The sequence below is a fragment of the Malaclemys terrapin genome, chromosome 1, assembly GCF_027887155.1.
Source record: "Malaclemys terrapin pileata isolate rMalTer1 chromosome 1, rMalTer1.hap1, whole genome shotgun sequence".
Taxonomy (NCBI): Eukaryota; Metazoa; Chordata; order Testudines; family Emydidae; genus Malaclemys; species Malaclemys terrapin.
In genome coordinates this window covers 125,110,997-125,134,680 of record NC_071505.1, presented here as the reverse complement: position 1 = coordinate 125,134,680, position 23,684 = coordinate 125,110,997, and the positions used below count along the sequence as shown (strand labels likewise).

Below are 23,684 nucleotides of genomic sequence, written 5' to 3'. Positions count from 1 at the left end.
AGATTATCACTTTTCTTTGTGAAAGTTGCTGAGATACTATAGCGATGGGGGCCAAGAGGAGAACCGATGATGAAATAAAACAAGGAAGCAAAAATAGGAATTTCAAAAGTAGGAGCTGAAACTAATGTACTGATTTTCAAAAATGCTGAGGATCCAGCTGCCAACAATGGAAAACATTAGAATCCTAACTTCAGATTCCTGTTTTTGAAAATCCTGCCCTTATTTCAGTTAAAAACTTAAGAGAAAACATTATACTTCCAGGTATGGGTCGAACCAGCTTTCAGTCCTTTCTGAATGTGCTAAAACCAAAACACATATGACAAAATTTAAGAATGATGCTTTGTGAAATGCTGAAAAATGCTAGGGATTATCAAATTCCACAAAATGCATCCTATAGAGGACAATTCCTCGGAGACCTATTTAAAGAGATTAATATTCCAGCCCCTTTCATACATTCCTCCCAGAAAGTAATAACTTGAGACCTAAGCAGGTTTTAGGATTTTAACTGCAGCAGTTGCAGCAGTGCTAAGGAAACATGCACTGCTTATCTGTAAACAGTTAGACAGATATAAGCAAGGACAAATATAATCCTTAACTAGTTCTGGAGTCTCTGTTTTTGTGAATACACGTTTAATATCCAGAGGTCCTAATTTAAAACCCTGGGCCAAATACTGAGCTGGTGGAAATTGGTGTAGCTCTTTAGAAGACAATGAAATTATTCTGTTTTACACCAGCCAAAGATCTGTCCCATGTTTCTATGAGTTGAGGGTTTTTTGTTTTTTTTTAATTTTTAACATTTTTGGATGTCTTGAGAAAAATTGAGATTTGAATCTCAAACAATACACATACTTCTGTTCAAAATCAGTAGTAAAACTTCATGAGATGTATGTGCTGGGGGTGTTGAGAAGGAATGTCAGAGAGAGAGAAGAAAAGACAGTTAAAATATTGAAAGATTTTGTTGTCATGTTCTTGACTTGATCCTAGGTGCTGCTATATAGAGCCTGACGCATCAGAAATGTCCTAATTCTATTTTCTTTTTAAAGTCCTCGATTATGCTATAGACATTTGAATATAGTTGGTCAATCAAGGCAGACAATATTTTGTGAAAACAGATACTGTAATGTTATGTGAAAATGTTCATCAGAATATTGAATCCTGGTTGAAAAACTGCAAGCATTTTTGTGAAAATCGGAAAACACATTTATAAAAAACCCCAAAAGCTGTCATAATTTTTAAAAAGTTTTTGACCAGCTGGAACCACCAAGCTGGGTTCATTCTAATGTGGTCTTAGGCTGGGAATAATGATCATTTATATTACAGTAGCACCAAGAGGCCCCAGTTGAGATCATGCACACATAGTAAGACTCTAGTCCATGTCCTGAAGACCTTACACAAGGCAGACAAAAGGTGCAAGAAAGAAAGTATAATATCCTCATTTTATACACAGGGAACTGAGGAACTGACCTTTAATCCAGATTGCACAGAAAATCTGTGGCAAAACTAGGAATTGAGCCTAGGTCTCCTGAGTTCCAGCCTTAACCACAAGACCAACTGTTCTAGCAGGGTCTTAGATGGATCATTATTCATATAATTCCCTCTGTACAGTGTGAAATGGACCATGATAAAGATGCTTTTCTGTTCTTATTTTCTACTAGGGAAGTTAAGTAGTCTCTGAATTAATAATTGTTAAAATAAACAAAATCTTTCTGTATGTGTGACATAGAAACTGACATTCTAAACACCCATGGATCTTGACACTCAGATCAAAATTCCAAAGACTCTCCCTATCCTGGAGCACTGCCTTTTCCCTTTGTTTTTGGAGAGGTGGTTACTGGAATGGTGACTACATTGCTGGTTTATTGCTGCTTGGAAGATCCTCTGTGTTGAACAGTTTTCATGATATATGATGATGCCTCAGGACAAAAATATCAATAAAGAGATTCTTGAAGTACAGCAGCTTGTTGGTTAGATATTCCGGGCCTGCTTCTTACCTCTGTTACACTGGTGTAAAACGGGGGTAACATGCCATTAAAATCAACAGAGTTACACTTGCACAGTACTGGTGTAATGGAGTGGAGAATCAGTAGCTCACATTGGTAAGAGGGTTGCAAGTTGCTAAATTAAAAATCCTGATCCTGTGAGGTGCTGAGCATCTCCTCTATAGCATCATGTCCCCTCAATTCCCATTGGCTTTAATGGGAGTCATGGGTGCTCAGATTATCGCAGAATGCAGCTTTAAATGGGAAGTAAATTCAGAGTTCTGATCCTTGAGTGTAGTGCCATAGGCATCAATGGAACTATTCTTGTGAAAGGGATGCAGGATTGGGCCCCAATATTTTTTAAGCTGTAGGAAAAATGTGACTGATTAGTCATGCTTTTTTTTTTTTTTTTGGCATCTTTTTAAATCTAAGGTCAGATTTCTAAGGAGGGTGAATCTCCATTGAGAATTATTCATGAAAATAAAATAACCCCCCACCCCCATTTTCCCTCCCATAAGAAATTCTTTGTTGAAGAAACACATTCGGAGAAATTAAAATGTTTAGAAAGTGCATAAAATCAAACTATTGCTAGTTAAAGGGGGAGAAGAAAAGCCACCACCTTCCACTAAGGAGGCACAAGAAAAATTGCCCTTATAAAATCTTCTGCTTTTAGGAGGCCTTTTAATGTTAATATAGTTATGAGCATTACTTTACATAAATTCATTATGTAAAGCTTGTTTGCTGAGGTTTGCTCCTACTACAGCCCCCTGCCCTTATCCCTCCTCCTCCTCCAGCAAGAAAGATCTCTGACATTGTGACAGATTCTAGAATGAATGAATGAGAGAAAATAGAAGATATTAAGTGTAGCAGTCCACAGCACACACTAGCAAGAAGCCTGTCCTAGTGCATTATTGCCCTAATCACTGCTGCGCCAGACACTCCCATGGAAGGCATGATTTGTTGACAATCCATTTCTCCACCAGAACAAAGATGGCTGCCAGAATGCATTGTCAGGGGAATGCTTTCTTATTCCCCCCTCCCCCCTTCCCCTTTCAACTCTCTCCTAAAGGATAATTGGGAGAAGAGTCAGAGAAAGGAACAGCTGGCAGGTTATACAAATGGTTTTAGGGAGGGGTGACCGAGGGGGCTGTATACTCCTTACTCACAAAATGGCAGCCTGCAAAGAGATTTACCAAACATATTCTGGCAGATGGACTTCTGCTCCCAATTACCAAAGACAGATGCATCTCTAAACAACAAATCCAGAAGCGTTTGTTGTTAAGGAATTGTACTTCGGTTGTAATCGAACAAAATAGTCCTTTAAATGTCTGCCTCCTCTGTAGCCCCATGCAGATAGAACTCTGGATTTCATATATGTTGCATGGAGCTGCTTAAGACATTTGAATTTAATGGTGCAGAATGTTCCCCCCACCAAGGACTGAGTTTTAACAGATTCCTTTAAAAACTTCATTTGGAACACTGATTTCCATCTGACTTGAAAGAGGTAGCTCTGGAGTACTAGAGACTACAACTCTGCTTAACTTTAATTGTGAATCAACTTAGAGGCAGGCAAGAACTGCCTACAGTGTATTTCCACACCCTTGGGTCAGTGTGTGGCATCAGGGGGGGATGATTTATAGCTCAAATAGTAAGACTTTTGCCTTGAGGCAAGCTGGACGTGCATCGTGTATGCAGTCATAAGGGGGCTGAATACCAAACTTTATGTATTCATCAGCTCTTTTTTATAAATGATCTCAGCAAGAGCAATCCTACCTGTTTGCAGCTAATCACATCTTTTGCTTACATGGTAGCAGTCAGCACGTTATAATATTAGTATAATATTTCTTACTTCTTATTGTTAACGCTGGCGTCTGTGTTTCAGACCTCTAGTTTGGGTCTTTTTTTTTCTTTTCTTTTGGATTGTCTTTTTTCACCCATTCAAGATCAATTAAGTTGTTTAGAGCCATAACAGGGTGGCTTGCTCCTTTTGGGCTAGAGTCCTGGGGCCAGCCAACCCTGATTACTCAGAAAGCAAACTTTAACAGGGATGACCCGGTTCACCTATAAAGAGCAGCAGAAAGCAAGGAGGGAAATGCTCAGGGAGATCAGAGGCTGCTCAGAGAGAGTAGGTTCCAGCAGAGAGTCCTGGTACTGAGACTACAGGCAGGAAAGGCCTAAGGAGACTTTATAAGACAGTAGATGCTCTGACTTAAAGTCTCCTCATTTTGAACTGTTTTTGGATGGAAATAGAGCAGAATCTGCAAAAGTAAGAAGAGAGTCCAGCCAGGTAGTTCTGAGTGTGGCCCGCAAAGGCAGGGAAGTGATGCAGAGAGCAGCCTTGGGGAGAAGAGAAGCCTTGGGACTGAGTTTTTTTTTCTTTTCTGTTTTCTGTTAATAAATTAATCCCTGGGAGAAGGAGCATTATTGGAGAAGAAAAAAAAACTCGTGTGTGGAGTTTATTTGAGGAACCAGAAGGGAAAACTGAGGTGAGGGGCTGACTGCAGGACTGCCTCAGACCACGAGGGGGTGCCCAGAAGGAAGCCACAAATTGAAAGTCTCCAACAGCTGTGCCAGACTAGCTGTAGGAGCTCAAATCTAGGTTGTTAGCACAGCACGCAGGAATCTTGCTCTCATACTTTTGGATAAGCTGTTCACTTTGCAAGGAGGAAAGGCTTCCCTGAATTCTTTCTTTCAAGGTACTTCAAATTAAGGCCAGAAGTCATGGAAGAGATTTCTCAACTTGGAGAAAATTCTGTGTTTAAAGTAATCAGTGCATTAAATTCTATCACAGGAAGCTCTGGAACTTCAGTGTAATTCTCATGCACATAAAGCTCTGCGTGTTGGTCACCCTGGGTTTATGCTGGCCTCTGCTGGGCTAAATGTTGGCACAGGTATCAAGTAAACAGAGATCTGCCAAGGAATAGGGGTGATGCAACATAGGGCAACTGCAATCCCCCTTCTATTGGGGAGGGTGCATTGTTGGCTATGAGCAAGTTGTGGCTAGATTGGCTGCAGATGCACTGATGCACCAGCATAGCTCCGATGGCCACCCTCCATCAGTAGTTCTGCCCCATCAGTGGAAACTCTGAATTAGGGTGGGGGAAACTGCCTGCCTTTGCTTGGGGTGAATGCTCGCTGGGATGAAAGGGTCTGGCTGGCACCTCTGCCTATGCCGGTGCTAATGAGTCAAGCTTAGATTTTGAGGGCAAAGAAGGTCTGGATTTGGTGTCCTAACGTGATGTTCTTCTCTTCTCTGGTATGCCTTCATCAGGGACTCCCTCACGGAACAAGAGGAGGACCTGGTAACATTTTGCCTGTGACTTGGAGGCTGCTTCTCCCATTTCTCTTTCTTCCCATGAGTTCCTCTGTACTCCTCCTGGAGTTCCCTCATTTCTCTTTCTCCTCCCTAATTTCTGTGCCTCTCCCTCCTTTTCTGTGTCACAGTATCTGGTTTTGCTTTCCCTAGCTAATCCCCAGTTTCCCCAGCCCAGTTTGTTACAAGGATGACTGCTTTGCTTTCGGAGGCTCTATGGACAGTAAAAGGGAGGTAATAGTGTTTTGACAGGTGCCTATGCTTGGAGACTTCATGCACTCCCTCCCTGGATAGCTACTGAAGAGATTTGGCTACATCTTTATTCTCAGTCCAGCAAGCAAACCATAAACATAATAATACTTAGCTCTTTGATATGTCATTGAAATATTCTGCCTGTTTTATAATAGTCTCACTCATCTCAAGACAGTGTGATGACAGAAATTAAATATGAGCCACCTTAGTTTGACAATCCACAAATCTTGTGTCCCACTCATATTGCTGAATACGATAGGCCAAATATAATTTGAGTTTGTAGATCACGATCTAGGTGTGTGCTGAAATTTGTCTTATAGGACAAAGGGAAGGAAGCAATAATAATGAATAACAATAATACTTAACTTTTATGTTGTAGTTCTTTTCATCTTCAAAGTGCTTTGCTAACTAATTAATCAGGTTCTAAACAGAACCGTGAAAGATATGGAGACTGCCAAGTATCACAAGCATTTGATACACATGACAACAATAAGATTTGTTGCTACTGGGATTAGTGCTGGGAAGAATGCATGACTAAGGAAATAGCTCCATGACCTTCCTTGCACTGGAAGGAATTTTGTTACAGATAAGGTGGGGGATAGCACAATTCATGTGAATAGGTGTTCACCTTTAAGATTCTCTGCTAGCTCACTAGGAGTTCCCTGCTCCTTCACATAAGGGTGCAGAGATCAAATAGATGGCTTCAAGAGACGTGGGCATTCTGAACAAGGAGAAGAGCTTCCTATCCCTATGCCCCCAAGAGTCATAAGATATTGCCTACCATGTATGAAAAATATTATTTTTCCGCAAAGAACATATAACCAATATCTTAATCTTTGCCTGAAAAAAAAACCCCATCTGTCTAGGCTATTCAAGTGACATTTCCACTTCAATGGACTATGATCACCACTGCCAGTTGCTTCCTATAGATTGTGGAAAAAGAGGTACAAAATTAGCTTTTCCACTCTCATCCCCAATTGCCCAACATGAAATGATTTTTCAGGGCTCTGGAAGGTGAGGTAGCACTTCAACCAAAACATCATCTCTCTCTTAGAAGACTTCATGATTACATTTCTGCTACCAAAGGACGAAAGAAAGGGGTTTTATTCTGGCTATTTCCCAGTCTTCCCCACATCAAAAGGCATTTGACCCTTCTTCATACTCAGGTCACTGTCACAAGGGGGACTGTCTCTCATGTCAGGACACAGAGTCCTTCCTGCCTTTTGATCTGGAGTTAGTACTGTATGTGTTCAAAAATTGCTTAAAATATAATTATCTTTAAGATATACACAGGTTTCATATGTAATTAGCTGATCAAGAACACTGGAATGGATGTGGCATATAAATCATCTGTTTATTGCCAAGGCATTGAAATGGGCTCTAGGTTGTACATTTAAAGTCCTTAGCCAATCAAGAATAAATATTCAGTCCTTCACAAATGTTATTTGATCCAAAACATAAAACGTAAGGAAAGAAAAAGGAAGGCCGCAATCAGAAAGTGAAATTCCATACTCCTCATCTCATGTTGAAATATTAAGTAGTTGTAATCAATTTTCACACCTATCCCATACAGATAATAGTGTGTATTCATTCTAAACCTCATTTATACTGCCATTGTTATAACAAAGTCAGAATTTTAGACACTAGTGGCACGTTAGGCTCCTTGACAAAAGCCGCGTGCATCCAAAGCATTGGTAATTTTTTTTCTTGCAAATTTAGCATATGCAAGTGAAGCTAAAACTTTGTTTTACTTAGTTTTTCTTTTCATGCGTATATTCACCACAGTAATGTTGATAGCTAGTGGCATGTTTTGGATTTTGTGCTGGGCTCTAAAGCCTGGCCTGCTCGCACTAGTAGTACTAGTTTAACTAAATTGATTTCTAAATCAATTTTATAAAATCATTGCAACCTCCTTGGGTGGGCACTCTTGAAACTGAATTAAGCTAACATGGTATTAGCTGCTCTTAAACCAGCTGAAGAGTATCCTTGCCAGGGAGCTGCACCAATTCAACTAACGTGATTTAGTAACCGACTTACTTACACTGGTGCAATTTTTATGTGTAGACAAGCCTTTGGGTTCATCATAAATTACTCACAGTCTCACTTTTTCTCGACAGAATCCAACAGAAGATGACCTTGGTCAGGAAAATAAAACAGAACAAGCAGAGTACTGGGGAAGAGCACTCTGGGTCTGAAGATATTGAACTAGATCCTTAGATGGTGTAAATTGGTATAGCGCCTCAGCAGGTATAACTGGGTGTACTTCAGTGTAACTATGCTGATTTATGTCAGCTAAGGATCTGGTCCATTAACTCTGTTTTTATGCCAATGGCTCCACTCTGCACAAAAAAGCCTTAAAGGGTTATGAAGTGTCTACAGTCTCAGGTTCACCCTATGAGTCTGACTGATTGGTATGAATCTGAATTCAGTTTGATCAGAGCAGATTTCCAAACTTCTCATCCTTAGTCTGTCCTAACAAGAGTTGTGTCTAAACTTGTTTTAAGATTTAAGGGGCAGGTGCAAGACATCTACACTCACTGTGTTTAGTCTTGTAGGCGCGTACACCAAAATATCCTGGAGAGGGTGGGGTTTTTAGACCTTGAGAAATTCAGTATTCAAGCAAGATCACATTATACAAGCAATCTGGCAGCAGTGTTTTACATCAGCAACGAGGGAATAAGAGCAGGGTCAGACATCTAGTGTCAGCTAGCCATCACTCAAAGTTTGAAATTATACAATGTCCAATGAGACCTTCCTTTTTAAACCTTAATACAGAAGGAAGAAGGATACCTTTCCAGACACTCTCAAATGCATCATCTCCATGATTTCTAGACTCGATAAACTATTGTACCAGATTTTCTTTAATAAGAGAGAACCTAAATCAACTGGCCATCAGCCGAACTAGAAGCATCAGCATTTTATTTAAGAAAAGGGTTAAGCAGTGCAATGACAATAGTCACATGCTTCCATCACTTATAGAAATGATTTACAAATTACAGAGATTCCATGATCTTAGTAGACTTCTCCAAGATGATTAGAGAGACAAGATGGGTGAGGTAATATCTTTCATTGGACCAACTTTTGTTGGTGAGAGAGACAAGCTTTTCAGCTTACACAGAGCTCTTCTTCAGGTCTGGGAAATGTACTTGGAGTGTCACAGCTAAATACAAGGTGAAACAGATTGTTTAGCATATTTAGTTGTTACACTCCAAGTACATTTCCCAGACCTGAAGAAGAGCTCTGTGTAAGCTCAAAAGATTGTCTCTCTCACCAACAGAAGTTTGTCTAATAAAAGATATTAGCTCACCCACTTTCTCTCTCTCTAATATCCCCGGACCAACATGGCTACAACAACAGGGTGAGACAGATCTAGTTTCCTCCTCAGGTGGATGTGGTTACAGGAGAACTCTCAGATAGTTCACAACATTTTACCAGATACAATCATTCTGAATGAAAGAACTTTTATCAATTTCAGCTTGGAATTTCTCACTTAAAAGGAGTTACTTATCTTTAAATAGAATGTACGAAAATAGACTTATTTTCCCAGTCTCATCTCCTTTGAGAGTTTGATCCAGATCACAAATGTCACGGTTGTCAGCAGGAGTTCTGCCATAGATTTCAGTGGGAGCTGCATTAGGCCCTTGGTTTATTGTAATACTTAGAACCAGGCTTACATGGAAAAATATGCAGTTTTTATACTGTGCTTCTGAGGCCTGTGCAAGAATGCCTTGAGGCAAGAATCTTTACTAAACAAGCTATGAACTGCTCTCCTGTTGTCACTCATTGGAGACCACAAGAGCCAGGAATGTGGATCCTTACTTCATGTGACCTTCCAAAAAGTACAGCTGATGTGTAAATAACTCTCCTTTTTACATAAAGAAGTGGTACTGAGATTCTGATGTAACATTAGGTTCTTCAATGGGAGAACTTTTAGATACATAGACATTACACAGGTTGTCATCAAATGCAGTTTGTCTTCAGATGAGATTTATGTGAAATTGGTTCTTGCATAACGGGACTGGACATTTAACATCTTTCTTGTTCAGATCCTGCAGATGTTCACTTCTGTAGCCTAAATGTAGAACAGGTTTGTTTGTTTGTTTTTTATTTTTTTCCCTCTTGCGAGGAAAATCTTTGTGTTAAGACCTAATTTTACATAAAACATCTTTAGTGTCAGGACTTAATAGAACTAGTAAATCACCATCTAATATAATAATATCCTAGGATAGTTAGTAAAATTGTCAGAAAATTAAGTAAGCTCTGGTCTTGCAAAGTCCCTGCAGAGCACATATAACACGAAAGGCCGACTAATAAAAATTCTTGTTTGGCTAGTAATTTTTCAAAGCATTAATACTGTAGCTAGTGTGTTGTGACTTCCACTTTAGCACCCTGAGTTATTGTAATTCTGAGAACACATTGTAAATAAGTTATAAATGTGAGCATGTTCATGAGGATCTTTGTTTCCCTTTGTTAAAATGAAAAATTCCACATAATTAAGAGCCTGACTTCTATGGCTAAGGAGGAATAATGGTTAAAGGTGGATATGAAAAATGACAGAGTATATAAACAAGGACATATACTTTGAGATAAATCTTATGTTCAAATCTATCCTTTTCAGCTCCCACCTAAAGTCGTATCACACTTCTATAGAAGGCTGCATCATTCTCTCTGAAAAGCAGGTAATATGATGCACAAACCAAACCAAATCTCATTAACCATTATAATTTCCTTTGGAGGTATGTAGTTTGCATTTCCTTGGTAAAGAGCATTAGCTGTCAAGCTTTTTAAATGCCTTATGATAAAAGTGCCAGTTGCAGACAAGTCAGTCCACTCTCCTTTTTTCTCAATATGCATCACTGTTATGGGTGCTAACACATTTTTAATTAGATGTTCAGATTTAACTACAGGAAATTAAAGTGTGTAGCTTTTGGAGATTTTAGGGAGGAAAAAAAGGAGGTTAAATTGGAGTGCTATTGCATTTCTGCCTTTTTTTATTATCTACACAAAATACTAAAGGCCAATGTTGAGATTTTTAAAGCATTGCAGGCAACTGAGCTGCACATTTTAAGGCAGCGGGGCGGAACTAGGAATAGCATTTTAAAAATTACTTCAGAAATTTTTGTACAAGAGGTTTAAAGTACAACAATGCTAATTTTGAGCATCAGAGGTAAATAATCCTGGGCAGGGTACTCAGATAGTATAAACTGGCATAGCTCCTTTGAAGTCAGTGGAGCTACACCATTTACTCCAGCTGAGGATCTGGCCCTCATTTTCTAATAGAGGACCTGTTTGTGCTCCCACTGCTGTTAATAGGAGTTTTGCTTTTGAGTTGAATGGGAATGGAATCGGGCTGTAATTCACATGCTGATCTCTCTAAGTACACAGTCTGAAATCAGTTTTATTTTAACTACCATTATATATACAATAGGAAAACTACTACAGAATTCAGTTCAGCTGAATTCTTTTTAGTGTGGGGGTGGAAGTTACCTGAAAAATTGTTTCTGGTCAGTGAGCAAGAGATGAGATGAGATCTGAATAGGGCTTTGTGCAATTAATTATCTTTTCTTACCATTTGGGTTAATCAGGAGAGCAATATACTTGCATAATTTATCTCTAACTGAGCTTTAAAGAGTTATGTGTACTCCAAGTGAGAGTGGTTGAGCCAAACAATCCAGTGCTGTGTCTTCAGTGCAGTTATGCTTTTAATTGAATGAAGAATTTGTACATTGCTGTTTCACATTACTGTATGTATCATATTTTTTTTTAGTAAACTTTGTACATAGCCTCTTACTGGCTCTGCCACTGACTTCTTATTTGGCCTTAGGCAAGTCACTTAGGGCCTGATCATGTGGGAAGTTTATGTAAGCTGCTGAGTTCCCTCAACTCTTATCCACTGCAGTGGGAGTTAGATTGCTTAGTGGTTTTCAAACATTACTCAATACCTTAGCCCTCGATTGTTCCTTGCCCAGTTTCTTTATCTGCAATACAGAAATATTAATAATAATAAATTAATACTTGTCTCACAATACCGCTAATGAGGTATTATGAGACATAATTCATTAATATTTGTGAAACACTTTGAAATACTAGGAAGAAAATCACCATAATAGCATAAAGTTTGTTATCGTTGTTTTATTATCATTTTGTTATCATTGGTACTTCCTATGAACCACACATAAGCAGACCATCAAGGTTTTAAGATAATATAGTGATGCTTCTAGCTTTATTTGTTAAATTGGGTATTGACAAAGGGCATGAATCTAATTTATATTAAGGCCCATATACCACTGTGGCAGTAAAGAAGCCTTACAGTAGGCATAAATATACTGACAGGTTTCAGAGTAGCAGCCGTGTTAGTCTGTATCCGCAAAAAGAACAGGAGTACTTGTGGCACCTTAGAGACTAATAAATTTGTTAGTCTCTAAGGTGCCACAAGTACTCCTGTTCTTTTCATAAATATACTGTAAGGCCCCTTTATACTGTTAGAGTGGTACAAATGGCCTTAGTATAAATGAGAATTCAGGCCAAAGAAGCCATGTGCAAGTTCCAAAAAATGCATTTGAGACAGGGGGCTCACGCTTCAGGGTGGAAAGGGCAGGAGATAGGAATTCTCAAAGCCCATCTAAGTGACACCTGGGTAAGCAGTATACGCTGCAAGACTTTACTATGTAGAAGCCCTGCTGCTTTACTGCCATACTTATTGCCTCCAGTCATGTCCCACTGGGTTTCAGTATGCAGGGGCCTTTATCAGGGGCAGAACAAAGGATGACAGGAAAAGGGAAAGGAAAGGCAAGGAAGAAGAGGCATATATCAGGAAGAGACAAAGCAGTTTAAATGTTGAACAGTGGCATTCATGAGGCACAGAGGTTACAATTGGTGAGCAGCAAGCAAAACTCCACACAGCATAATGTGCAATCAAGGTGCCCGGTGAAAAATCAAGCTTACTTGCGGAGAGATTTGTCATAATTATTTCTAAAGAATGGCTTTAAACAACTGTGTATTTGTTTTGGGGTTGGTTTTTTTCTGCAATCTCTGTGCTCCCTTTGTTTGAGTGAGATGGAATATGTTATTCTGTATTTTTATGAGTGTCATAATCACAGGGAAGAAATAGGATATGTTGAAAAGGTAATTCTCACTTTGATGGGATCTTAGGGACAAAACTAAATTATAATTATGAGTATAATGATTATTATTATTAGAGTGCGTGGGAAAATGGGGAGGGAGATGCTGAACATTTTCACCATTTTTTCACTAAAATTTTGAAAAGTTTTTGAACATTTTCAACTAACTCTCTCTTACTATTCCCAGACAAAAAGTATGTTAAGATGGATTTAAGTTAGAGTGTATGTATGAATAATTTGAGGTAAAAATCATCACAAGGATGTTGTAATTATCCCCAAACAAGCATTATAAATCCAGGAAATTCAGAGTTCAGGTTAACCTTTAAAAAGTTCCAATCAACTTAAGGTTATTTGGGTGCCTTAACTGTGCATTTCCATAATTTAACTCCTCCCTACAGTGATATCATGCTGTGACGAACTGGGCCTGTTCTCACTGTGGTCTGTGAATGCTGACAGGGGAGTGTGGCTGGGATAGTCTGCATTGGAGGATGGGAGACTGCCCGAGGGCGCATACCTGAGTGTGTAACATGAGAACCCAGGAAGGGGTTGAAGGCCAGGTGACTCCTTAGCCCGGGAAACTGAACAAAGGCTGTGGGAGGGGTCGCTGAAGGCAGAGAGTGCTGGAAGCAGGCTGGAGAGATGGCTGGGAGGCAGAGATGGCTCTGACCTCCCAAGGGGGGCTGGGCTGGGATGCCCTGGGACCCCAAGATGGACCTAACGGAGGGGGTCCCTGTTGTCTGTGCCTGCAAGACCTGTCTTGGACTGTATTCCTGTCATCCAAATAAACCTTCTGCTTTACTGGCTGGCTGAGAGTCATGGTGAATCGCAGGAAGCCGGGGGTGCAGGGCCCTGACTCCCCCACACTCCGCAACAACTGGTGGCAGAGGTGGGATCTACTGCACCCCGTGGACGGTGCTTCCTGCAGTAAGTGACTGGGGAGCAGTAAAACGAAGGGGGATTGACGGGGACCAGGCGTGCTGAAGAGTGAGAGAGAGACGGTTATTACCCCTGGCAGTGTGTGACCAGCGAGAAGGACTTTTGCAGTAACAGGGTCCCCCGGGGGGATCGCAGCGAGTGGTCCCAGGGGCAGAGGAGTCTGCAGCTCGACCCTGGCAGAGAGGTGGTGACCTCGAGAAGGGCTGGCACACTAGGGGGCCCCCTGGGAACTGTGGAGAGCTGTGAGCACACAGGCCGGTGAGTGGCCAGCAGGAAGATGTATGCCAAGCGGCTTAAGAGCGACCTGGTGGAGCTGTGCAAGCAGAGGGGGCTGTGCATTGGGAGGCTCACCAAAGAACAGCTCATTGCCTGGCTGGAGGCAGAAGATCGCGCGAATGAACTGATCCCTGTGTCTCAGGGAAGCAGCCTGGCAAATGCAGCGCAGGCACCAGTGTCTGTCCCAGCTGGGAGTGGTCAGCCGGCTGCTGAGGGCTTCCCTAGACCCCTCCTTCCTATGCCTAGGGGAAGGGTGGGGAGGAGCCCAGCAAATACCGAAGGCGCCGTGACCCCCCCGGCCAGCAGGGGACCCTCCCGGCGAAGCTCGCCGGCCAGCAGAGGATCCTCCCGGCGACATTCGGCATCCGTGGAGCGGAATTGGCTGGAATGGGAGAAAGAGCTAAAACTGAGAGAGCTGGAGGATCGTGAACAACAGAGACAGCATGAACGGGAGGAGAAAGAGAGACAGCATCAGCGTGAAGAGAGACAGCGTCAGCATGAACGGGAGGAGAAAGAGAGACAGCATCAGCATGAACGGGAGGAGAATGAGAGACAGAGACAGCATGAACTGGAACTGGCGAGACTGAAGGGCAGCGAACCCCCGGCTGCGGTGAGTGAGGGGGGACCCAGGACTGCACGGAGCTTTGATAAGTGCATCCTGGCCCCACACAAGGAGGGGGAGGACATGGATGACTTCCTGGAGGCCTTTGAGACGGCCTGCGAGCTGCACCGGGTTGATCCCGCGGACAGACTCCGGGTCCTTACCCCCTTACTGGACCCCAAAGCCGTGGCATTGTACCGCCAACTGGGAGAGGCAGAGAAAGGGGACTACGAACTATTCAAAAAGGCCCTGCTACGTGAGTTTGGGCTGACTCCTGAGATGTACCGGGAAAGGTTCTGGAGTCAAGATAAAACCCCTGAGATCTCATATCTGCAACTCGCCGCCCACATGGAAAGATACGCCAGCAAGTGGGTTGGTGGGGCCCAGACGAAGGAGGACCTGATTAAACTGCTGGTACTGGAGCAACTGTATGAGCGGTGCCCATCCGACCTGAGGCTGTGGTTGGTGGACAGAAAGCCAGAGAACCCGCGACACACAGGGCAGCTGGCTGATGAGTTTGTAAAGAGCCGGTCAGGGGGTGGCAGGGAGGAGCCCCAAAGGAACAGGCCCGCCGCGATGCAGAGAGAGAGTCACCCTGGGACCTCCCAAAGGGGGAATATGGGGAATCCCCTCCCACGGGGAATCCCCAGCATCAGGGACAACCGACCGGCTCGAGGGGACCCACGGGACATGAGCTGCTATTACTGCGGCCGAAGAGGCCACGTTCAGGCCCAGTGCCCCAAGCTCAAGGACAGACTGAGCAGACCGAACCCACACCGGGTTAACTTGGTAGAGGCCCAGACGGACGAGGGGCAGGCTTCTCACACAAGAGGGGCTGGCAGCTTATCAACTGCTCAAGAGAGAGAAGGGCCCCAGGCCAGCTTCTTTGGGGGGCCAGATGCTCCGGATTCAAAGTTCTCCGTTTACAGGGTTGGCGCGGGGCTGTCCCTGCGGAGCGAGTGCCTTGTTCCCCTGGAGGTGGATGGGAAGAAAGTTTATGGATACTGGGACACGGGCGCAGAGGTGACACTGGCCCGGCCCGAGGTGGTGGCCCCAGATCGGGTGGTGCCCAACACCTTCCTGACCCTGACCGGGGTGGGCGGGACCCCATTCAAGGTTCCCGTAGCGAGGGTACACCTGAAATGGGGGGCCAAGGAGGGCCCCAAGGACGTGGGAGTGCACCACCATTTGCCCACTGAGGTGTTGATGGGGGGGGACCTGGAGAACTGGCCAAGCAATCCCCAAAGGGCACTGGTTGTGACCCGCAGTCAGAGCCGGCGAGGGGCACTGCGCCCTGGCCTTGGGGGGGGTGCCTTGCCTGAGGCGCAGGACCCTAACCTGGTGGGGAGGGAACGCCCAGGGACACGGCTCAGGGAGGCTGCAGCGTCAGACCCAGCGGGCGAGAAAGAGCAGGTGGCCATCCCTGTCCCAGCTGCTGAGTTCCAGGCCGAGTTACAGAGAGATCCCTCCTTGCGGAAGATAAGGGACCTGGCCGACCTCAATGCGGTACAGAGCATGGGACGAGGTGGCCGGAAAAGGTTCCTGTGGGAGAAGGGGTTCCTGTACCGAGAATGGGCTCCCCCAGGGAAAATGGAGTCGGGGGGATCAGGAGGCAGCTGGTGGTACCCCAGAAGTATCGCCGCCAGCTGCTGTGCCGGGCCCATGATATTCCCCTCTCAGGGCACCAGGGAACCTGGCGTACCCAGCAGAGGCTGCTACGGAGCTTTTACTGGCCTGGGGTCTTTGTTACTGTCCGACAGTACTGCGGATCCTGTGACCCCTGTCAGAGGGGGAGGAAGGCCTGGGACAAGGGGAAAACGGCTTTAGGACCCTTGCCCAGCATAAAGGAGCCTTTCCGGAGGGTGGCCAAGGTTAAAAGGGCGGCTCTAAACCAAGAGAGCCCAAAGCACAGACCTCCAGACTGGAGCGCTGGGAGAAGACCACAGCCCAGTTGGAGCCCCAGAGGTATGGGGGTGGGGAAAGGGCACAGGCCGCATAAACCTTCCCACATGCGAACTGCGAGTGCCTTCAAGCACCCCCGACCTAAGGGGGGGCGTGAAACTGAAGGGGCCTGGTGTAATTCTCACCAAGGAATGGGAGGGATGCGGGGGCATCCATGGGAACGGGGGTAGGTTCGAACTTCCCCGGGTCACTGGCTAAAGTGACCCTGCTCAGTTCGGTCTCGAAGGGGGGAGATGTGACGAACTGGGCCTGTTCTCACTGTGGTCTGTGAATGCTGACAGGGGAGTGTGGCTGGGATAGTCTGCATTGGAGGATGGGAGACTGCCCGAGGGCGCATACCTGAGTGTGTAACATGAGAACCCAGGAAGGGACTGAAGGCCAGGTGACTCCTTAGCCCGGGAAACTGAACAAAGGCTGTGGGAGGGGTCGCTGAAGGCAGAGAGTGCTGGAAGCAGGCTGGAGAGATGGCTGGGAGGCAGAGATGGCTCTGACCTCCCAAGGGGGGCTGGGCTGGGATGCCCTGGGACCCCAAGATGGACCTAACGGAGGGGGTCCCTGTTGTCTGTGCCTGCAAGACCTGTCTTGGACTGTATTCCTGTCATCCAAATAAACCTTCTGCTTTACTGGCTGGCTGAGAGTCATGGTGAATCGCAGGAAGCCGGGGGTGCAGGGCCCTGACTCCCCCACACTCCGCAACACATGCATAATAATATTTGCAGTGTTAGATTAGATTAAACTGAATTTTAAAGACACATTAGATTTTTTTCCCAGGCCCCCTCCCACCCATTGGTGTCACTATACGACAGAGTTACAGTTGTTTGAGTGGGGCTGTATGGTTCATGCTGTTGACTGCAAGTTGAATGGTTCACAAAACCGTCACCATCCATGACTGGATTAAGGATGAGGCCCCTGACTTGACATATATAATGGAGACTCAGTGGGTGAGGCTGCAACTCCCGTATGCACTCACGCACTGGGTACTACATTCAGCATGAACTGAGATGGGATCGGGAAAGTGGTGTTACTGTGTTTTGATTTGATGTTAAATGTAGGAAGTTTTGGCCCCACAACTTGATCTGATTGAGTAAGTACATCTTGTATGTGAGTCCTAGCATGGATTTAAAATGGAATTAGTATTGCTCTGCATGTTGCCCTGTTACATTGATGAGGCACTAAGTGAGCAGATTGTTCCCTCTATGTTGGCCCCATGGCCTTTATCAGAGGACACAGGCATGTCCAGTTTTTGGCTATGATAGAGAATTTGGCCTGTTTTTTTCCATCCCTACAAAATCTCCTCTTCTCCACTCAGAGGACTGATTTCATTGATATATCTCCTTTCACAGAGGGTTTTGACCAGTGCTGTGTATAGTCAGGTTCATGGGTCTAAACTGAGAGGTTGTTATGCCTGTCTGTGTACACACAATAATTTTTGCTCTCCAAATTCACCACCCAGCACAGACCAATTAATTTTTTATCTTGATTCTGTATAGGGTTACCATACGTCCGGTTTTTCCCGGACATGTCCGGCTTTTCGGCAATCAAACCCCCGTCCGGGGGGAATTGCCAAAAAGCCGAACATGTCCGGGAAAATGCCGGCCGGGCACTTCCCCTCCCGCGGCTGCTCTGCTCTTCCCCTGACTCTTCGGCTCTGTTTAAGAGCCGAGCTGCCCGAGCGCTATGGGCTTCAGGCAGCCCCCTTGCCTCCGGACCCCAGCCGCCGGCCGGGCACTTCCCCTCCCAGGCTCCAGCGGCACAGGGTCCGGAGGCATGGGGGCTGCCCGAAGCCGGTAGCGCTCGGGCAGCTCGGCTCTTAAACAGAGCCGAAGAGTCAGGGGAGGAGCAGAGCCTCTGGCCGCGGCGGCTCTGCTCCTCCCCTGACTCTTCGGCTCTGTTTAAGAGCCGAGCGCTATGGGCTTTGGGCAGCCCCCATGCCTCCAGACCCTGCGCCGCCGGAGCCCGGGAGGAGAAGTGCCTGTCCGGGGGCGCAGGGTCCGGAGGCATAGGGGCTGCCCGAAGCCCGAGCGCTACCGGCTTCATGATTTGCCGGGCAGCCTCCAGACCCTGCGCCCCTGGCTGGGCGCTTCCCCTCCCGGGCTCCAGCTGCGCTGGGGAAGCGCCGGCTGGGGGCGCAGGATATGGGGGCTGCCCGGCAAACCGTGAAGCCGGTAGCGCTCGGGCAGCCCTTTTCGCGTGGCTAGGAGTGGGAGGGAGGAGGGGGCGGAGTTAGGGCGGGGAAGGGGCGGAGTTGGGGCGGGCGGGGCTGGGAAATGGGTGGGGCCAGGGCCCGAGGAGGGTCCTCTTTTTTTATTTGTTAAATATGGTAACCCTAATTCTGTACTTCTCTCATGTGAGCTATAATTTGCTGCTGCTTTCTTCACCGCTGCTGAGATTTTAAGCTTTATAAATTTAAAGATGGCCAGTTGCCCTGTGTAGCTTATTTTAGAGCAGACATTGAGAAATAATGAAAGCAGATTGCTGAGTGAAAAGGAGCAAAGTGGCTTGACCTGTTTGTTCTAAGGAGAACACTGACAATTCACTAGCTGACGTCTAACCAGTGCCTAATAGTATAATAATAATATCTTCACCTCCATAAATTTACTTTACACACTTGTACTGTTGTTCTATTTCCTTTCCTCACTGCATTTCAACATTTGGGTTGATAGCGTTAGGGATGGTTTATTTTGTGTCACAACTCCCAAATCTATTTTCTGCTTTCTGTTCTACATCACCTTTACATTTACCTGATATTCACTCTTTGAATTCTTTGCTCCTGGTCTTATTTTGTATTTATTTGTGCTGAACTCCAATAGCTGTGTTTAGCCCATATCCTTAAACGATCTCAATCTTTCTGCAACTGATTGCATTGGTGTTCATTTCTTGCATTTCTCACTTCAGTGCAAGTTCTTTGTAGCTTGATCAGGAAATCTCAGTCTTCTCTGTTAAGTCTGCTTGTGTTAAGCTTGTATTAGCTTGCAGTTGTCCCCCATTACTAGAGAGCCTAAAACTAAAATGTACTTTCATCCTGATTAGACCTGCTGTTACCCTAGTTTTTCATTATTCTGGTTTATTAACATTGTAAGGCCTGTGAAAAATGCAGTAAGACAATAGAGGACCTTGTAATGTGATGACTCGCATGCAGACACAGCAGGCAGAGCTGCAGAAGATTAGAAATGGTAATACTTGTAATTAGAAATTCTGCAGTCAAGAAATGTTAGTTAGGAACTCATCAGCGGAATCTAAGTACACACATTAGTCTATATGGTGTGGAAATAATTAAGTCAAGCCAAGTGTTTCACCATAAGGCTACCTCTGGAATCGGACAATGGGATCAATCCATGTTTCAAATTCTAGAGTACAACCACAGAAACCCTCAGCACCCATTGGTCCTTGTGGGTATGCCCCAAAATATAGTATGTGACTGCTCAGTTCCTCCTATAGCATTCCTGAATGGAGTACAGAGCTTCCAAAAGGTAGTTCTCCTGGGACTGAAATCACATGGTCAGTCAGTCCCCCTATATATAATCCAAAAGGCACAGCAGGAAAAGCACTAGGGGAGGGACACAAAGGTGGGGCATGTGACCTTCCCACGTGACCACCCACATGACTCCTCCCCGCCCCGCGCTCTCCCCGTTCCCTCCCCATGATCCACATCCATCCCACGTTACTGAGGATGGGGGGCTTTGTCCTCCTCCCGCTGTGCCAGTCTTCTGCTGTACAGACCTCAGGCAGGAGGACTCAGAAGCCGCAGCTGCATAGAAAGGCTGGGCTGGGGGCAGTAGAGCTGCACCGGAGGAGCTGCTGGTGTGTGGCCACCCAGCAGCCCGACGCTCTGCTCCTTTCGCAGCTGCGGTTCCCGAGAGATTCCAATGAAGTCAATGGGAGTTTGGCCATTAACATTAATAAGAGCAGATATGGGCTTTTAGATTTTAAAAGAGCAACATTACAGTGTAGTCTTCAAAACAGGATTGTCTTTCTATGCATGTTGGAAACTAACCTGTACATTTGATATGCCAAGTACTTTTGTAGATGGATGGAAATATTTAAAGACCCTGAAAAAAGAAGAACAGGAGTACTTGTGGCACCTTAGAGACTAACAAATTTATTAGAGCATAAGCTTTCGTGGACTACAGCCCACTTCTTCGGATGCATAAAGACCCTGGACACCTTAGATTACATCAATAAGCTTAAAGATAATAAAGCAATTTAATTTAGCAAGTTTACATTAAAAAGCTCTACCTTTCTTAAAACATTGGAAATTCAGGCTATTAGTTAGAAGTTTTGAAGAAAAGGGGGCAGAGTTGTTTTTTATTAGTCAAGCTACAAAAACATACCAATCATTTAAATTCAACTTCATAATCAATCTCTGAGCAATTTGTATTTGCATAAATGATGTATATTGATCTGAAAACTATGCTAAAGCATGTCCAGAATCCATTACCAAGTTATATCCTGGTTTCACCTCCACTGTAGATCACTTTATTTTTAAGACTGTAATTGACATAATTAGAAGTATTGATTCAATTTCAAAAGCAGCAAGTTAACTGTAAAAGTGCCAACAGGCTTTAAAAATAGTCAATCTACTGTTGCTTTGCTTGCATGGATGAATCTTAGTTTAGAGTGAACACTTTTTCTTCTTTCTGTGAAGTTTTAAGTTGTCTCTCTTATTTTGGATGTGCACTTTACATTGAAATAGAGATGTTCTTCACTTGCATGTTGTTTGTTTGGTGTCCCAGAGTCCTGAAGGGGTCTGTGTATGGAAATGAATATCATAAAATAATTTCTGGTAGCATCTTGGAGGAGGTACCACAACTGAAAAAACATTTTTGGGTGAGCAAGTGTCTTCAAGGTAGAAGATTCTGTGGGTATAAAATTAATCTTGAAAAATGGGGCAGCATGACCTTTTAGCTAGGACAAGGAGTTATATTTTGTACTGTTTTATAGCTAAAATCAGGCAGAAAATTCAAGTAATTATTTCCAGTATTAACCAACAAGCAAGTGTGTGTGTGTGTGTGCACGCACATGCGCAAGTGTGTACAGGGGCAGGGGTGAGTTATACATAGTGGTGCTTGCGTAAGTGTAAAAACCTATCAATAGCACACAAAGGTCTCCATAGCAGAATCAAGGGCCTTGAGTTTACAGTTTAAAAAAAGCTTCTCTGTAAGAAGTCTTTTAATTAACACATTGATTACTCAATTCTTCTTTTGAAGCTGTAGCACAGCAACACTCTTCTTTCACATAAAGCTTTTGAAAAGTTCACTTGATGGCAGTTCTATGTAGTACTTAAAAAGAATGGAAGAAACAGGCAATGTTACTATAGATCTCCCTGGAGAAAATGCCCAATCAATTCATTCCGGCAGTGGAAACACAGTGTAGGTTCTTTCAGTGATGCTAAAACTACAAGAGCCGTTTTCAACTATATTTAGCACTCCAGGATCTTTTTTTTCCCCAGTACACTTAAGTAAAAATCTGAAGCTTACTTTCAACACATTATACGTTTCCAGTAAAATGTGCTGTTCCTTCTAAAAATACACTGGTGGAAGGGAACAGAACATTTAGTACCACTTAACATTAACTAAAAGTTGGCTGTATACATAACACTACAAATATCTTTCTGAGGCTGTTGTTTGGAGCTGTTTATGTAGCAAGATGCATGTCTTAATAACAGTTCAGTGTGGGCTATATTAAACAAGTTTGTACCTTCTCGTGGGATTAGGTTTAAAATTAGTGAATGGTGCTGAGGTAGAGAGAGAGAGAGAACTTGACTTATGTATAGTTATCACTGGTGTATAGACCCTCGTTTTGTAATGTTGTTATATATGACATTTTGCTAGGTGTGACATTTTGAGGCTTCTCTGCCTTTTTTTTCTTGCTAGATTTAAACCGTGTACTGCCCTGACACCCTTTAAAATCAGATACTGTTTTTTTATAATTGTCAGTGGTCTCCAAAGAAAGATTAAGAAGGACATTTGATACTGCTTTGTCTGTGGTTTGACTCCTGTTTTCTTGGAATTGAGTATATATTAAAACAATGTAGCATGAAAGCTGCTCTTGGTAGCTCTGCCTTTCATTATTTCTAGTATTGTATTTCGGTATTTTGGATGCTGCATTTAAAAACACACAATCCTCTTCATGGAGATTACAGATCCCATGTACATTTTGCAACAGAAGGTTGTTTGGTCCTTGACCATATTTCTTCTCCTCACACTGTTGTGAAGCTATATCTGTATACCTGGCTTTTGCCATCTGCTCCAGAAGGGGCTCCAGTTCAGTGAGGTGAATATAAGTTGGGCTAAATCCTGAAGTTCTTGATAGATTGTACTTAGTTCTTTCTCAGCCAAAGCTGAGGCACTCTGATACCACGGTGATGAGCACAGTATAAAATCCTAGTCAGACAGATATGTTTGATCTGATGACATCAATGGAAGTTCTTCAAGTGCTCGTTCATGTCCATTCCAATCGGCTGTGTGCGCGCGCACGGGCACAGTGGCCAGAAGATTTTTCCCCTAGCAGCATCCGTCAGGCCGGCCTGGGCGCCCCCTGGAGTCGCACCTTCATGGCGCTCAATATAGCACCCTGCCGATCCACCACCCCTTCAGTTCCTTCTTACCGCCAGTGATGGCTGGAACTTCCCTTAGCCCTTGCTTACCAAGCGCGTTCTATAGTTACCTGTATGTCAAGTGAAAAAATTCTCTAAGTTATATCTGTTATTAGTATTAGAGTTCTTAGTATAGAGTTGTTGAGGGGTCCCCCCCACATTCCGCCTCCCCGGAGCTGTGGTATGCCGCGGTCCCTGGGGTTTAAAAACTGTCTGGCCTGCGTGTAGCTTGATTTAGGGTGTACTGATAATATTAATTTGGATAACATGGGAATTTAATTTATTAATTTAATTTTTATTTAATTTATTAATTATATTAATAACTATTATCATCAATATTAATTAGTATGGGTTTTAGGCTCGCCAATCTGTTTGATCAGAAGATAAAAGTTCTTGTCCTGAATCAGGCTTCAGGAATTTACAAAGGACCCTCGGGGGTATGACAGGAAGCTCACTTCAGACAGATATAGACTTAAAGACTTTTTATTAAAATCAATAATAGTAAGTAAATGGCAAAATACCCTGAGTTATAAAGTTACAATTGCATTACTGCTATTCAAAAGATACATATGATAATATAGCATTATATGCAACAAAGCTTTGGTTAATATACTCACACCCTTCCTTGATAACCTGGTGGTAAGAGACA

General features: G+C 43.9%; 1 protein-coding gene across 5 annotated transcripts in view; it reads left to right on the top strand.

Moving 5' to 3' along the window:
* PHF21B (PHD finger protein 21B) overlaps positions 1-23,684 on the top strand; it is a 219,981-nt gene that overhangs the window by 78,149 nt on the left and 118,148 nt on the right. The window lies entirely within an intron of this gene.